Below are 16,281 nucleotides of genomic sequence, written 5' to 3' on the forward strand. Positions count from 1 at the left end.
TGACTTAGTTTTATTGGCCAGGTCAATGTTAAAGTCCCCACACAAAACAATTTTTTTATTACAACTCCCCTCAAAGACATTTATAATTTTATCTGTAAAAAAATCTATGTTTGATTCAGGTGATCGATATACACAACTTATAATAATGTTTTTAGAAATCTTATTTATTATTTCAATTGTTATTATTTCCATAATATTATCTATAGTCCATGACATTTTATTAATGATTTTACATTTTATTTCTTTATTAACTAATAGAGCAACTCCTCCTCCCCTTTTATTGCTCCTGTTCTTATAATATAACTCATACCCATCAAAATAAATATTATCTATGTTTGAATCATTAAGCCATGTCTCTGAAAGTGCTATTATTGAGAAGGTTCTGTTTAACTGTTGTAAATAATCTGTTATTTTAGATAAATTTGCATTCACACTTCTACAATTGAAGTGGATAATAGAAAGACCATATGTTGTATTAATATTCTGGAATTGCTCTACATCGTAATATTCAGAGTCTTTAACAACAGGAAAGAATTCTGGATTAATTACATCGTCCAAGCTGTAAACCTTTGTCTCTACATCTTCATATAATGCCATATATAAGTATATTTCACATTGTCCGGTATATTATTAGATTCATTTTTTCAGTGCTGTTTCAGTTCTTTAAGGTTTTATCCTCTTTAATTCATTTAAATGTTTCCAAGTCTTTGAGTTCTTGGACCATTTTAGCCTGTGTTCCCTCCTTTTTCTTGATCCAGATGTTTCCATTTCGTGTCCATGTTGCAGCTATTTTTTATTTTTTTTCAGCAACCTTGCCTCCCGTGCAATAGCTCCATTTGTTTAGTTAAATGTTCATTTATATAGACGTTTGTACCCTTCAGTTTTCTTGCCTGCATAATTAAGTTGTTTCTTGCTTTCCTACTAATGAATCTAATAACTATTACCGGTTTAAGTTTATCTGATTTGTTGGGTAAAGTGTGACAGATTGAAATGTCCTCATGTTTGATTTCAATGTCCTTGTCCTGCAGAAATGTTACAACCTGTTGTTCCAGAGTCCTCAGGTCTTCATGTGGGGAGTCCTCTGTAGTATGTACATTTGCCACTGCTTTTGCATAGGATCTGGGTTTTATTTCCAGTCCTGTGATTACTAAATCATCACGTCTAGAATATTGTTCCAGATCATCCACTCTTTGTTCCAACTTAGCTATTTGTTTATCTCTGTCACTTAAGAGAACTCTTAACTGTTTCACCTCCTCAATCAGACTGACCAGGAGTTCCTGCTGTTTAGATACTTTTGTCATTTCACTATCAATCAATCAATCAAATTTTATTTGTATAGCACATTTCAGCAGCAAGGCATTTCAAAGTGCTTTACATAATTAAAATAAAAACAGAAATAAACAGTGAGAAAGAGAGAAATTTAAAAAATAAATAAAAATAAAAAAACAAACTTCCGTTGTCCTTTGCGGAATTTAACTAACTATAGAGGACTCCGCCGTCCTTTGCGGAATTTAACTATTTCATAGAGGACTCCGCCGTCCTTTAGCAGGGGACGCCGCCGTCCCACACAGAATTTAACTAACTTAGAGTTAGGGGAGTCTGCCCTCCCGCGGACTTTAACTGCTTTTATTGTACCTGACAGTGCCTAGGATTCTCAGGGTTTAACTTCCTTTTGCGGAATTTAACTAACTATAAAATTCAGTGATCTTTTAATTTCCTCAAGACTGTCTGAGTTCTCATTACATGAGTCTTTTCTTTGTCCGCGTCTACCTGGCCCCGGCATAACTCACGTACTCCTGAACCGTCCCAGCGGCAGCTGCCCCAGCCGGTTCCGCGGCCTCCAACACCACGCCGCGGGGCTCTGCTCGCACGATGTCGGCGTCTCCTCCACCAACACGATCCTCCACACCACCGCGGCTGAACCGAATTACCAAATTATGCAATGGACTGTGGGCCCCCAGGTTGATGCAGCTGAAGCCCAGATTGTAGCGGGACCTGATGAGCCCTGGATGAAGCTCGAGGCTCGCGTGTAGACCTCCACCGTTTTCCCGTGGCTTTCAGGATCCACTGTAGCTAGCCCTGGAGCTAGCTGACTGGCCTGGCAGGAAAATCCTGGTTTCTCCCTCCCCGGTCCTCCTGTCTCCTCCTCCGCTCTGGTGGGCTCCAACAAACGGAGGTCAGAACTCAGACGTATTGATCAGAAGCGAACCTCACGCAGCGAGAATGGCAGGAAGAGCAGTGGCAGTTGATTCTTGAAAGACGCCGTTGTTTCCGCCGGCGTCTTCAGGTCTACGAAGCCTGTTAGGACCGTAAGTGTCCAGAGGTATTCAGGAAACATGCAGGAAAAGAATATTACTTAGAATAGTACTAGAAGATGCCTGAATCCAAATGGTTTAAACTGAATAAATCTCTGTCTGAAAAAAACACACAGAAACTGACACCAAGTAATGAATGCATGTCGAGAGCTTTATCTCTGCCTGTTATACTTTGTTTGAGGTCTTGTTTTAACTTGCTTGGACAGAAATTAAGTCTCTGGACATTTAGATCACACCATGCCAAATGATGCAGAAAATGTGTGTAAAACATTGATTGGTAGGGAATTGCTTTTTTAAAGACAGAGTCCCACAGCTGTCTAAACTAGGTCACCGAAAGTAGGATAGTGGATGTTCTGTGTTACCGGTGGCATGCTTCCAAAATCTGCTCAAATAATTCTGATAATTCAGCCCAGACATAAAACATGTGCATGCCTTTTGCTTCACGGTGCAAAATTGCAAAAGCTCAGCTGGTATGACTTTAATTAAGTTTAAAATATTTGCTATCATTTAAGTTTCAAAGCAACTTAAGCCCATTTGGAGTAATACATCCCAAAATGGTATGCATTACCAGACTTGAAATTATGAGTATGTGGACCTAAGATGTACATGTCTATAAAGAACCCTTTGGTTAATTAAAGATGTTCAATATAAAACCAAGAATGTGTCCAGATGTATAATTTGGTCTTCACAAGTCATTTTGCTTCACCATGCTAAACTCTTGGATGCTGAAGGACTTCCAGGAAACCTTTGTTGAGTGAAACCAGTGATTAGTTTACAAAAAGTATCATCAGGATGATTGACATAAAACCTGCCTCAGTCCATCAGTAAAAATCTTGCAGCCTTGTATTGTGGTAGAAGATTGATGGAACTCTGTTTTGTAGATATTGCAATGTGGATGCAAGACAAGTCCTTTCCACCAGTGTACAGATTTCAGCGCAGAGGTTGAATCCTCGTATGCAGCCTGGAAGATGAGAAAAAAGTTCCAACTTGTGTCTTAACTGTGAAATGTAATAATTGCAGTAAGAGAAAAAAAATAACTGCCTTACACTGGACATAAAAAACACAGAACTACCTGTATTATTAAGCGAGGCTGAATATTTTCTGTTTTAGGTCAGTTAGTAATTACACACACAATTATTTCTGAACACTGTTAGAAATGCTGGCTAATTCCAGAGCATTTTGTTGCATTTTGTGTTTTCAAACAGTGACTGAACATGCTCACAGACTCTGCTATGACATCGACGTCACAAATTTACTTAAATAACACTAGAGGGCAGTAAAAGCAAACTAAAACATACAGTATTCTTGTTTTTGTATTATACTAATTATGCATCTAAAGGGCAATATGACTTGTTTTTTTTTCTGCTTAACATTTCGCAAGTTGCAGAATCCGCTTATAACTGGAGCTGGCATTGTCAATTTAACACTTGTGTTTACATTCTAGTAGTTTTGTACAGTTGGGCTCTTAATTAGAGAAACGTGCAACGTGAAGATCAAAGAGCATGGAGAAAAAGATAAACATGCTGCATAGCGAGCCTTCTCTTAATTCATGGAATAATATTGGAGTCCAGTTTTTTATAGGTGAATATAGACTCAGTCTATGGCACTGTCTCCATCCCAGTGCATTATTTCTTTACTCTCGCCTGTGAATTTGATCCTCCAGCCTTGGGCTGCAATTGGTCAAGACACCCGACCCAGACAGACTCATATCCTTGGTTGGTGAGATATGGCAAATAATCTTAAGCTTCTCACCCCCTCTGAGGATTAACTTTGCTGTCCAGTCATCTTTAAGAAATGCTCTACCTCTGGTTAGCCTTGGATTGTAGAAAAAAAAAAAAAAAAACGTTAAGCAGGCAATCTCTCATCACAGGGAGCATACAGCACTGAACCCAAGTGGTGAGCATGTGCTTGCCATAGAGTAGATTTAGGCCATATATTAAATTGGAGAAGTAATTGCCAGGAAACCTACATCTGAGCTCATTGCCCAACGTGCCTAGTTTCACTTTCTCAGTGCCCTGCTCTACCACCTTCCTCACTACTCAACTTCAGTTTTATATCCACCTTTTCCTTTTTCTTTTTAAATTACACATCCCACCATCTACCAGTTTGTCTTCCTCACTGAGGAAACATGAAACAAACTACCTTCTACACCGTTTTCTCCACCCTAGTCTTTGCAGCCTGGTTTGCATTGGTAAAACTTCTCTGACATTTCAGTGTATTTTTTATGTTACTGCACAATGTGGAAGGAAAATGTTGGCACTTGCTTGTAAAGTACAATCTGTTGTCAGATAAACTATTAGTCACATGTTTTTTTGTTTTTTTTAATGGTCTTTATAGAAGACTGGCAGAAAAAAAATTAACATTTACCACAAGCCTATAGGAGAGACATCAAATAAATTAAATTTGGATAGCTGACACTAAAGCAAAAGTGTTTGACCTACATGCAAAATATTGTGCCTTGTGTGGACGATGAAACATGGAGGTGGCAGCATCATGCAGTGGGATACTTGCTTTGGCAAAGAGGAGGAAGCTGGAAGCACTGTTTGCTTTTCTTCAGCAGGAAAAGGGTAGCAAATCTGATGTAGATGTTACATGTTTGTTAACCTCTGTTCATTAATTGTAATTGTAAATCACAGTTGTAATAGCAATGAAATGTGTTTTTAAAATGAATGACTGGAGGGGAGCTGAGTTATAAAATCCGGATTGTTTCCCTTCCTCTAAACCTAAACATTTAGTGTATCGTCTACCACATAAAATCCTATTAAAAACACAATGAATTGTGTGGTTTTAATGGGATAAAACACCAAAAAGTTCAATAAGTATGAACTTCAAAGCACTGTACAACGCACAGCAAATATTCCCCACTGAGATCTTAGATGGAATAATGCATCAAAAGTTTGTTGATAAGTGTTAAATAAAAAAAGGAAAATGTCGAACAACCTTGGGATATTCCTTTAGAAGACTGTGCTTTCCCATAATTCATTTGTCCCTGCAGTCAATTTTTCAAGTGCTGCTACTTTGATTCAAATGTTTGATCTCCCCTGTATGTTTCTGCTGATTATTTGAAGTTCAAATGGGATTTTTTTTTTTTTTTTTTTTGCTCAGCAGGCGGTGTCCTTTCGACAGCAGCATGTACAGTACATTTGACTTCCAACTCTCCTTCTTTGAAGGGATGATTTGCTATGCTTCTGGATTTGGTGTTGCAGTTTGTGTAACGGTAAATCATGATGCTTACACTTGAAAAGAGTCTGTTAGCCTTGATAACATTTCTGGTTTAAATTCAGGTGAGACATTTCTTTTTAAGGAAACATGTGGGAAGAAAGGCTTATGCTGATTATTCTCCAGGCTAAGCTTCAATTTTAATGGGATCCCTTTTAAATCAAACAGAATGTAACTCCAATTCTGGAAGACTGGAGTTAAATCAACTTCTGCTGATTCTCACCAGCAGACGTTAAGCAATTAAAAGCATATCTGATATTTTATGTCATGCCAAAATGATTAATCCACAATTAGGTATCCTGACATATTTGCACACTCGCCACAGATCATAGGAAGATCCAGGAAAGAAAAAATGTATAGTCTCTAAGTAGCCAAAAATGATGAACATCAGGACCTGCAATACAAGATTTTATTCTTTGATCAGTTTTGATTGATTCAAAATGTGTCTAGTTTCATGCAGGTCCACATTGCAGACCCAAGTAATTTATTTCAGACTGGATATTACTAAGTGAGAGAAAAAGAAAAGGGACAGCTTTAAGAAACTGATGCCTGGCTTGAATGTTCAAATTTATGTACTATCTGAATGTCGTGATCTGTGTTTCTATGTTTATTTTTGAGTTTCTGTGTGATCCTGTTCCCTGTGAGTCTTGTCTCTGCGTCTTTCCCCGTTGATTGTCTCCCAGGTGTGTCTCGTTCCCATGATTGCCCCCTGTGTATTTGTGGGTGGCGAGTTGAAGTGAGGGTGGATGTGTTGCTTGGTTTCATTACATTTATGTAATCCTGATGCTGATGGCGGCACCCAGTGTTTGTCTGGTCTGTCAGACAGTCCCATGTCCTGGAGCTTACATGTGTCAACAGTCAGACTGAAAACATCCACACTAGTGTCCTCAGCAAAGTCACAGCAAACTCTTATGCATGAAAAACCATAAAAGTGTCCTCGGCTAAGCCTCCACAGTGGAAACGTCAGTGTAGTGTTTTCAAACGTTTGCAACAAAACTTAAATTTAACGCTTGCCAGGGGCCTAAAGTAGATCAAACAAAGCAACAACTACGAGAACATCTCCCCTGGGGTTCCCATGTTGAATCTCTGGTGACAGTATTTCTAAAAGAAAGAAAAAAAAACAAAAAAAAACATTGCAGCTACAGGGGCTTCTTCACTCACTGTTAATTAAATCTAATCAGTCGTTCCAGGGGCCAGCCTTCACCGGAGTCCTGGTCAGACTCTGTTACAAAGAAACTGGTAACAACAAATGGCATAAGGTCTGTTTTCTTTGACAAAATTTTCAAGAGGACAACGCAGATTTCCATTTTGTTGCAGCTAATAAATTGTGAGTTCACCAGAGGAGAAACAGCCGTTTGATCTGTATTTGAACGACATTAAGAGTGTGGTCTTTTTGTTTTCTTTGTGTTTGTGTATGGTCTATTTCATGCCTGAATTAAACTGAGCTGTAATCCGGCAATTCATCTGGGGAGACGTATCTTTCAAAATATCCAACAGAGTGTAAGACAGACCTGTTCCTTAGCTAATTAGCATTAAATGAAATGTCACATATTTAGTTTTACTCATTCTTGGGTAATACAGAAGAGAGAAGTGTTTTGGTCAGTATGTTTCCCATATTCTGACAATTATTTCCACTTCTGATTGTTTACTACTGAATGACAGTGAATGCTATCCAGCAGGCAATGTGTTTACAGAAGAGGGTAAAAATAAATCAGAGGAAAACTGAGTCATTCAACCTTTTTTAGTCTGCCAGTTTTTATGGATTTCTAATGGTCATTCATTAGTTTTATGAATCCCCATTGTATCTTTTAGTGCGATATCTTTGTAATAGGAAGTCTTTATTGGGCAGTCAATTAAGACCAAAGCAACTGATGTCAATTAGCACTGACAGGAAGCAGGATTGTTTTCTAAATACTGACAGATTTCAGTGGTTATCTGGACTCTCTGTGCCAGTTTCTTGTCTTTGTGTTCATTATACTTAATATCCTGAGTCCCTCCACTTCACTATGCATTATTTATTCTAAGAAAAGTTTTATTTTAAGTAATTTTATGTGTCAGTAACTTAACTTATCACCAATATTGTGCGTGAGTTTCATTTTAGGGTCCCCAGAAATATATTTAAATAAGAAATTGTCAACGTTTTTTTTTTTATTTTATTTTTTTTTACTCTGCTTCATCTGGTGGAGTTTTAATGTAAATAAATAAATGTGCCATGCAGTAAGTTGATTTTTCTCTGCTTCCAGCTTTCACATAAAGATGCCTGACATTTTTAAGAATATGGGTGTTCTCAACATAAAAAGCGCTCTGCTTTTTCACTCGTCTCAAAACAGACAATAACTTTTTTTTTTGACAGTCTACACACATTTCTCCAGAGCACAGAAAGAAAATCTACTTTTTAAAGCACGTCTGTCTGTTCTATATGAACAAAAATCCCTCTGATAGACAGCGTGAAATCCAGAGACTTTAAATGTGATAACGTACTTCTTATTTCTTCTTCTTGTGGTTTAGCTTCTCACTTATGCAAGCCTAGTTTTAGTTCTAAACACCGTAGAGATCATTTCCACATATATCTATGGTAATGGGGCAGGAGTGGGACGCGTCGTCAGTGTTGGTACTACTGGGAAGCCATATTTCAAAGCCTTTCTAGATGAAACATCATGACAACTGTGACAGACTCCAGTCTGCTGATGCGAAATGGTTCCTGGGTGACGAGTTACAGTATATGAATCTGAGTCTAAGCTAAATGTCGCAGCGTACAGTTTGCACAGAGCATCAACAGAAATCCGAGTGTGTTTGAGTTGCGCGTGGGGCTTATAGATATCGAGCTGCATGTACATATGGAGGAAGTGAAGTGCTGCTGGGTCACTCAGTGTGACGGAGAAACTATCTGAGGCCTCTGACTTTGATGTCTGTCCAACAGCCCAGCAGGATGTTCTTCTGTGAGCTGCTGGTGCCGTTGGTTTGGTCGCAAACAGCATTTCTGTGCCGGACACTGCAGTTTTATCCGTCTTCATGCTGTAATTGACAGTCACAATCAAATTTGTCTTTGTCTATTGTCTGTTTTGTATCACGGTGCCACTTCAAACAAAAAGCTCTTTTCAGTCTTACTTCTGGCTGATCCTTGAAGCTTGCGATCTAACGCTTTTTCACACATATAAAAAAAAAAAAACACACAAAAGGTGTGCTTCTAAAAAACGCTAAGAAAAATATCCTCTGAGCTATTTACCTGCTTCCTGCTGTTCTGTCATTTGCTCACTTTTTTGTAACTTTTTCTGCTAATCTGTTTTTTTCTAAATGATGCTCAGGGGTCTAAGCATACTCAGATATATATATACATACATTTTTTTTTATTATTCCCATTTTTTCCCCCATCTCAGCTTCACATCTTTCTCTGAAGCATGTCTTCCAGTCGCGCCTGAGGCCAGAGAATTGTGAGGACAAATAAAAGGCAGTCAGTGTGTCCCAGAGGTCCTTCAGATTAGGGGGAGTCTTTGGGATCCATGCACAGGCTGTCACGACTCTCCAGGCTTGGCCCAGGAGAAATTATCTCGAGAGAGAGAGAATGAGCCAAACATCCTACTGCAAGAGGCCGATTCAGTCATTCCTACTGTGCCTACAAAGCAGTATTACTATGATTGATTTTAAACAGAAAAGCATCACATTTGAATTTAGTTTTCCATATTCTATGCACCACCATCTTCACATGCAAAGGAAACACTAAGTTTTCTTTCCAGGGATCATTCCCAGAAACTTTTGAAAAAATAACAAAGTCAAAAAGTTTCCTTCTGTAGGATGAAGAAATTTTAAATAGTGCACTAGTTTTTGTTGTAAGTAGAAGAGCAGATATCAAAGTGGACAATTAAAACAGCAGAACTTTAGAAGAAAGGCTTTTTCTTTTCTTTGAAACTAGAGAAGGGAGTACTATTTGAAATACAAATTGCAGTTTGCACAATTAGGTCACGCGGAGCAGAGGAAGTCTGAAGTGAGAGCTTAAAAAATGTTCATTTCTGTGGCGGCTTTCAATGTGGGGTAAAAAGCCTTGAAGAGCATTCGAGCACCTTCAGCTTTTTCCCACTTTGTCGTATTACAGCCACAAACTTTGTTGTACATTATTCCTTCATTAACACACAGTTGCAACCAATCTGTAAGTCAAAGAAAGCAATAATAGTTGCCTTGATCAGAATTATTTAACTCATCGGGCTCACCTCAGCTGATTTTTGATTGACAATTCAGAAAGACAGAGAGTGGGAGAGAGCAGTAAACTGTGCTCTCAGGTCTGTGCTAACTCTGGTGTGCAAACTGAAGCTAACAAAAACCCCAGGGTTATATTTTTATAACTTTGTCCTCTTGAAGAAGCTTACAAGTAGTCCTCTTAATTGGAAGAAGTCATTTATTCCTCTAAATTTCTTTAAAGCACAAATAGGATCACAATGTTGGATTGCAGCAGTAATAATTTCTTCCAACTACATGAATAGTCTTGGTTTGATTGTTAAATTTGGTTGTGTTTATGGCGTTACTAATGCATTTGACAGAATTACATTTAAAAATCAATTTAAAAAAGTCTCATATCCAACATCCCATTTGCGCTGTAAATACTTTTTTGTTGCCTCATTTGCGTTCATCTGTCTTTCTGTCTTTGTTCCTCCGTCTCCAACTGACATCTGCATTCAAACCGTCTGTCAGTTTCATTTTCACATTTTCCTCAGTTATCTAACTCTGTCACACTGACAGCAAAAGCCTTAAACCCCATTAAACCCTCCCCAATTCAATTTCAGGACTGCTGCTCTGTTTTCCAGGCTGCTGTCAAGCTGGACTCCAGACAGGGCCGCAGGATAATCGGAGTCCCCTCCGGCTCTTCTCATCTAGCATCGCCTCCTGGCTGGCAGGAACAGATGCCTGGTTATTCGTTTGAGGATTGTGTGACACAAGATCACTTCTCAAGCTTCTCCAGATAATCATCCTAACTGTGCAAGACAGCAGGTAGGCGTCTTAACTTCTGTTTATTCTGTTTAAAAATAAGATGGGGGGGCGGGAAATAGAAAACCCGAGCGCCTTAAATTGGTCTAAAACAGATTTCTTTCTGGGAGAGTCAGATGCGTGTTCTCTATTCTTGCAAGACTTGCATAAATGTCTGGCTAATAAAACTGGACTTAGTTCAGAAATTTGTGGCAAGATATATTCTTTCTAAAATTTAATTTAATCTTTAAACACAGAAAACTGGAAATTAATGCTAAAGAATCTGTCAACATGTTTTCTATCTTACAAATAATAATTCAAAAGTGATTAGTATGAACAAATCATATTTTATTTCATAATGGGCTGCTTTTTATGCATATTCCTGCTTGTTATAAATGTCCTTATAGAGTTCACCATGTCTGTTTTTTTTTTATCCAGACATAGATGCTCTTCACTATCACTCTTACTCTTTTTTAAGCATTTGTGCATCTGTACGGCTTTACCCGCATTTGGCTCACAGTCTGGACAGCGAGCTGTAAGAAAGCAGCTGGCAGCCTCTTTATATCAGCGCTGATCCTCAGACGCAACAGACAGCCAGACAAATAGCAGCCAAATCCTCGGAGCAGCTCAACAAAAGGAATGTGTTTAAAAACTTGCTGAAATGCTCATATACAGTTGGAGAGCAGCGATTAGTCACAGACAGTTACATAATCTGTGAAGGGCTGCATAAATGGATTCTTTGAACCTATTGTTCAGCAAAAAAAAAAACATGTAGGGTAATCTGTAAAGATGCAAAAGTATTGCCGTTTACTTTTAAATATCTTAAAAGTGAAAGTCTAAATAAATAAATGGTACTTCTTCTGAGAGATTAGACTGAACTGAGTTTGAATCTTGTTTAAGTGAAACATTCTGGAGGCTTAAAACTTGAGTTTTCCCTGTGCAACTTCAGAAATGGGTCATTTGCCTGCGCCAAAATTTAATTAAGTATCCCACACTGTCCCATCTGCACCCAGCTTCATCAATTATTACTTCCCCTCGAACTTCAAGTTACACTTCGTCCATTAAACATTCATAAGCCCTGTAATGATTAACAATATGTTTGGGCTAATCTCTATGCAAATTAAGGAAGCTTTGTAGGAGATAATGCATTTTGAAACTTATCTCCACACTACGCTAAATGCTTTTTTTTTTTCATTGATCTCCAAGGTTTCAGAATACGTTAGGACTGATATTTCATTTAGAAAGAAAATATCTCATTTACTTTTCATTAGTAGGTGGAAAGCAGACAGGCAGTCCTATTGGAGAAATATGTTTATGTAAACCACGTCTGCTAGCATTTTATGACTAGTTTCGAGCTTTACAGAATGTAAAGCCTGACAGATGTGTGCTCTTGGAGTCAGAACTGGTTTAAAACACAGGAAAACATTAAATGCTTTCATGTTATTACTCCACTTTCATGGATACAATCTCTTAATACTTTAAGCATCCATATCCGGAGTGTAGATAACTGCATAGTCTCAAGCTGGGTGCAAAAGGTTAAAACTGATAAAGGGTTTTATGGAGCAACTTAAAACTGAACATACAAAAGTAGAAAGACAGAAGATTTCTAGAAACGTGTGTCGGTACTGAAGCAAGAAGCAGCTCTGGTTCATTCCATCCTGAACTTGATTGATTGCTAGAAAATATATGCTGGTCATGTTTGAATCTGGAATCAAACCAAATGAGATAACTTTCGTTAGTTACGTCTTTTTGGGTTTGTTCATATTTGTAGTCATTGTAAATGTAAGGCTAAATCCCAAGTCTACCCCTATAGTTTGTGTTGATACAGAAGAGATTTTCTTTTTTTTTGCTCCAACTTTGTGAAATGTTAATGCTGTCCTTGCAAAATGATAATTTACTGAGTATTTATTGGAGAGGCACCAACAACCAGTGTTTCTGTTTCAAAATACACAAACAAAAGAAAAAGTTCCTTATTAATGTCAGATCTTTTTGTTTCCTGCTGGATTCGAATTCATGTTGGATTTTTCTCTATTTTTAAAGAGGAGCTCATGCTACCAAATTAACTTATTTTAGAGCTTTTTTTCCACATATTTACCAGAGGTGAAAAACGTGTAAGCCTTTTGTGACCTTGAAGCAACTGACGTTTAAAATCAGGGGTGACGGAAATGAAATTCAGCATAAGGTTCATAAGAGGACTCCAGACAAGCTGTGACAATGTGAGATCACAAAACAGCAGGTCTACAAGCTGTACGGCACAAAACACCAATCTTCTGTGCATCTGTCAATGTGCATTGATAAGGCAAATGCCACGACATGAAATCTGCAAAGCTCACAGTGGCATGTCCCCAAAGGAGCAGGCTGTTTAGCAGTCCTTCCACGCCAGCACAAAGTTCCACCGTCCACTTTTGGTATTCAGTCCTGAGGACACGCTGAGCCCTGGAGTTCTACTTTAACACCTGCATACAGAGGAAGGTGGGAAGGAATCACAGCACCCCTCCTGCCCTGACCAGCTGCTCCACCGCTTCATTCTTCACAAGCAAATATTGAAAAAGCAAACTGGGGAGGATGATTGTTGAGCTTTTCTAAATACCTTCTGCCTCCGCTCCACTGAGGGTCCTCTGTCTGATTACAGGACGACCGTCAACGGTCCAAACGGACATTGATCCACGAGTAGGTTGGCCTGAAAGTTCACAACGGGTAAAAGCACAACAAACGTGGCACATCTCTCAAAATTCAATCAATAATTATCTGTGGTGGGGTGAAATAGTGAAGGTCACTTTGTGTTGTAGGAGGAGGGGGGGGGGGGCTGGGCGGATGTGAGAGAGAGACACAAAGACCACCTATCAGCTCTCCCCTCAGCATTAAGCTGTCCTTCTCATCTTAACCGAGCAGGCAACTTGTCACAGAGGAACTAATTAAGTTGGCAACAATCAGTGCGGCTCTGCCACAATTAGACATCGACCACATTAGCATTTAAAAGCTGCTTGAAAGCAGCAATTCAGCAGATAAATCTTTGTTCCTTATGCAGCTGAAACACACCAACATTCTCTCACCTGCAGGCAAAGAACAAGCTTCTCTCATCCTGATCTTCAAAAGTAAAGGATTATCTTTATTTAAAGAAGTTAAGGAGCTAAATTGCTAAATTTATCTTGCCTGCAGTTTTAAGTAATACTGATATTAACATCTCCGATCCGTTCCTATGCATTTCATCCACAGATATAAAATCGAATTTCCCACCAGCCAACCACAGGGCATTCTTAGAGAAACATTTTAAAGACAGGAGACAGGAGGGCAATAGGTATGGCTGCTCCGTCTTCAGGACGGAGGAAATGTCGATTAGAATCAGCCGGACACTGCGACGTTTTTGTTTTGCTTCAGTTTTATTGCTCAGACATGGTATGTGACCCACTGAGTTGCTCTGTGTTCTGTGTTGCTCTATTTTCTGTAAATTTTCAGGAGGCATGTGAATTTATTTGTTGCAGTTGTATATTTTCTCTCCTTCTACAAGATTACACGCATAAGTATCTGCTACATTTGGACAGAGCAAAAACATGCATATAGGCATGTTTTGATTATCCAACAATTTTTATGAATTGTATTGATTTTTTTGGCTCACTTAAATTTTATTATTTAATGTCATTGCTTATTACGGTTATCAATCGATGACTCATCAATCAATCAAAGCAAATAAAAAAGTAAAACAGTTTAGTTTTCCAGCATCCTATGTCTTGTCAGCAGTTTAAACAAAGAAAATAGCTCAACATCTATTAGAGAATGTAGTTTGTATTTAATTTTATTAAATTAACAATAACCCTGAGGGTTATACTAAATTGCAAAGTCAGATTACAGGAAAGTACTGCAGATTGTTTGAGGAACAAGTTATGCATTTTGAAAAACTACAGGAAATTGTTGAAATAAGAATTTTGGCATATTCTTTACTTACATGATGTGGAAAATATGCTCTATAGTATTATTCCAAGATTTGTGTTACTTAGTTATATAAAATAAAGTCATTTTGGGTGCTTTAATTTTCTATCTTTTACTTCCTCTAAGTTTGCATTTATCATTCTCTCATCTGACTGTAAAAGTCATGCCAACATTTAATAAAATATCGCTGATCTACTTTTCTTAACAAATGTCATATTTAGTTTTGCGGAGCCTCCACAGATTCTATCAGATTAAAGTTGGATCCATGTTAATGTTGCTTCCGATCAGAGAACGTTGATACAATCAAAAGATTAAGTTAAAACTAAATCTCCAATGGGCAGATGGGACAAACATTTTGCAGATCCAAAAAAAGACCCAAAACAAGATTTTAAAAAATGGCACATTTGGAGGAGGAAATTTTGAATCCCATGGCCAAATATTAAGCTGAATTGGAACAGCATAGCATAAAAATAGCTCAAATAATTTTGCCTAAGCATATCAAACATCAAGCAAACACTTACTATTCCCTGGCTACTTTAAGAATGCTGGTTACACTGCTGGTTTTCAAATAATGCCACTTTTCCAAATTATGCTTATTAAACTGCCACTCACCTGACTAATTTTAGCAGCATCCTTTCTTTGTAGAGAACAGAAAAAAACTGTATTTTTGAAGTGGAAATAAATACCAATGACAGCGACACCGTGAGGCCGCAGGGGGTGAGAGGGCGGATGGAGAAGGAGGAGTATGGGTGCGCACAGCGCGGGTTTGTTGCGCGGGCATGGAGCAGCGGTGAAACCGATCCCAGCTGCTGCCTTGGAGGGGAATGAGAGCTATTCCTGTCCCCCTGTGGGCTGGTCACGTGTCCTCCGGGGAGCGTTTGGCTTGGGGACCACGTCGGGAGAGAGTGTGAGCGCACCGTTGCGCACAGCTGAGTTGGAGAGCAACAACATCCCCGAGAAGCGTTGACGGTCTGACGCGGAGGAACCACGACCAGTTTTGTTTTGGGGCGTAGTCATAATAATAATAATAATAAAAATAATACTCTCCACGGCGTCTACTCACCCGCTGCTACGACGTGGGTGATCCCTAAGTCGCTGCTTCGTTAAAACTTCTCAGTGTAAGAAACTGTGATCTCCACGGCGAGCTTCTTCTCCTTCCTCCTCCTCTTCAAGTCGACATCCAGCGCTGTCACGGCAAGCGGAGGTAGGATGCGCTTCTTTCCTCTGCTTTATTGTGGTGGGATGCACATAAGGACACAAACAGGCTAAATAATCAATTTTGTTTGTGCGCTGCCAGTGGGATGCTTTTGATGCTGCATGGAGCAACAAAACAGTGAGTGCTGGAGGACAGATGAACTCTTGCATAAGCTCAGTAGATACTGTAATGTCTATTGGGAACACAGTAGTTGTCATTTTTTCCCCAAATGTTTCCAAAGAAACTGACTAAATACTAATCAGTCTTTCCAAAAAAATTTAACTGGTCCTGAACTCATCAGTATTGCACAGCAGTAGGGATGAGCTGGTATGAGAGTCTCACACAATAAGCTTGAGTAAAAATACCTCATTGTGGTACTTGCACAGAAGTTAATTTGTTAGTCCTCCTTCAGTATTCACACAATGATTGAAAATATGTCAGACTGTGGAGTCTGCCTTGAATGCAAGAGGAAGGTGTAGAAGCCATCTTTCAGCCTGCTGACTGACAGTGCACTGCACCAGGTTGGGAGGAGGCAGAGCTGCTCACCCTGCACTTCAGACAGTTTGAGAAAACACTGGTTGCTCTAACACTTTATATTTCATATCAATAAAAGGACAAACTTTTATAATGTTATGACAGAAACGTTGGTATAACTCAATGTCATAGTTA

General features: G+C 38.8%; 1 protein-coding gene across 3 annotated transcripts in view; it reads left to right on the forward strand.

Annotated features, from left to right (window-relative positions):
* The first annotated feature begins 15,130 nt into the window (after positions 1 to 15,130).
* The window catches only part of mid2 (midline 2), a 157,264-nt gene continuing 156,113 nt past the window's right edge, over positions 15,131 to 16,281 (forward strand). For 2 of the 3 annotated variants that reach the window (XM_008420369.3, XM_008420372.3), the window contains exon 1: positions 15,131 to 15,621. The gene's annotated coding sequence lies outside the window, so the exon portion shown is untranslated. The remainder of the gene's footprint in view (positions 15,622 to 16,281) is intronic. The other variant, XM_008420371.3, reaches the window with a different exon arrangement.

Source organism: Poecilia reticulata, chromosome 10 (assembly GCF_904066995.2).
Source record: "Poecilia reticulata chromosome 10, P_reticulata-male-v2, whole genome shotgun sequence".
In the NCBI taxonomy this organism is placed as follows: domain Eukaryota; kingdom Metazoa; phylum Chordata; class Actinopteri; order Cyprinodontiformes; family Poeciliidae; genus Poecilia; species Poecilia reticulata.